Raw genomic sequence first — 891 nt, 5'->3', positions numbered from 1 at the left:
CATTTTTCCCACCGTGCGCTACATTAAAATCGATGCGACGCACCTTACGAAAAGCGTGGAGGTTGTCGATATGACTAGGTAAGATGCATGTAAATTGTTGCGCCCAACACTGTTGAAATTTACAGCTATATTTCGATTCCTTTGCGGGAACACCGCCTTCACCTGCCTTTTTTATCGGCTCGCTTTCTGGTCTGAACTTTCCGCGAAGCATGTGCAGAGATCAACTGCGCAACTGGGTTATAGGTTGCCAGGTTGAAGTGACAAATGGGTTGAAAATTGTATATGGTGTGTGGATTGTATGAATAGGATGCGTTTCATACAAGATCTGGCAACATTAGACAAACATATTGGTCCGATTATTTATAAAGGAGTTTGGGCCATGTAAATTACGGGAGTTTCCCGGAAGAAATAACAAACCGGGAGGGGTCCGGGATATAGGGCTAAAAAAAACGGGAGAAACCCGGGAAAAAATGGGAGTGTTGGCAGGTATGGTTTAGCCTAAATGTTGCAACTGAACATAGGCCTAGTGTGTAGGGTAGATTGGTTGGTTGGTTTCTTATTCTATTTATTCAGAGAACAGTCTTTCAATTTTGTGTAAAGATTTTGGAAGGTTATTTATTTTAGCGTTGCAGGGTGTGGCATTGTTTCTCTTTGCCGTTGCCTGTTCTTGTGATAAATGTAGAAATAGTGAATGCTTCTGTGTGAATTGATAATTTTGTAGAAATCTGCCGAGTATTAAACATCTGCATGAGTGTGCGGTAAGTAAAATGTGTTCTACTGTATTTAACTTTATCTTTTGTAAAGCCCTCTTTGTGATTTCTGATGTTGGGATAAATAAATAAAATGTACTTTACTCTCGTCTGAAAAGAATAATTACTTTCTCTTCCCCAC

Source organism: Sander lucioperca, chromosome 15, assembly GCF_008315115.2.
Source record: "Sander lucioperca isolate FBNREF2018 chromosome 15, SLUC_FBN_1.2, whole genome shotgun sequence".
NCBI lineage: Eukaryota > Metazoa > Chordata > Actinopteri > Perciformes > Percidae > Sander > Sander lucioperca.
Note: the sequence above shows the minus strand (reverse complement) of the source record.